The sequence below is a fragment of the Taudactylus pleione genome, unplaced genomic scaffold (genome assembly GCF_031769625.1).
Source record: "Taudactylus pleione unplaced genomic scaffold, aTauple2 ptg000447l, whole genome shotgun sequence".
Classification (NCBI taxonomy): domain Eukaryota; kingdom Metazoa; phylum Chordata; class Amphibia; order Anura; family Myobatrachidae; genus Taudactylus; species Taudactylus pleione.
Window position 1 is genome coordinate 5,946,938 of NW_028284849.1, and position 563 is coordinate 5,947,500.

Here is a 563-nt window from a genome sequence, read left to right on the forward strand (position 1 = left end):
GAGTAAGCTGGAAATGCAAGAATGTGAAGTGGGGGGAATGGGGGCTGATATGATTGTTATTTGCACCCAGTTGTGGCACTTTGTACCCCTGCAATGCTGGCACCCTGCAGATGAGCAGTGATAAGGGGCTGACATAAGGATAGTGTTTTGTGTCTTTAAGTGACCCCCGGTTGTCAGGGGAGGGAAGTGCCCAGGGGGAGGAGGGGGGTCCGGGGGCGGGGAGACCCTTCTTCTTACGTCTGACTGTGAAGAGCCTACAGAGCCTGATGACAAGAGATAAGTATAAGCGATCTGCAGAGCAGGGCACAGAGCAGAGAGGGTGAGATGCAGAGCAGCTCCCTACTGCAGCCAGCCATACACAGGACCCACTCAGGAGCACACTGTGGAATCATCCTCCCAGCCATACACAGGACCCACTCAGGAGCACACTGTGGAATCATCCTCCCAGCCATACACAGGACCCACTCAGGAGCACACTGTGGAATCATCCTCCCAGCCATACACAGGACCCACTCAGGAGCACACTGTGTAATCATCCTCCCAGCCATACGCAGAACCCACAC

General features: G+C 55.1%; 1 protein-coding gene across 1 annotated transcript in view; it reads left to right on the forward strand.

The window, feature by feature from the left end:
* Nucleotides 1-288: 288 nt before the first annotated feature.
* Nucleotides 289-563, forward strand: part of FOXF1 (forkhead box F1) — a 5,068-nt gene continuing 4,793 nt past the window's right edge. The window contains exon 1 of the mRNA XM_088447989.1: nucleotides 289-563. This exon is cut by the window's right edge and continues 1,726 nt beyond it. The gene's annotated coding sequence lies outside the window, so the exon portion shown is untranslated.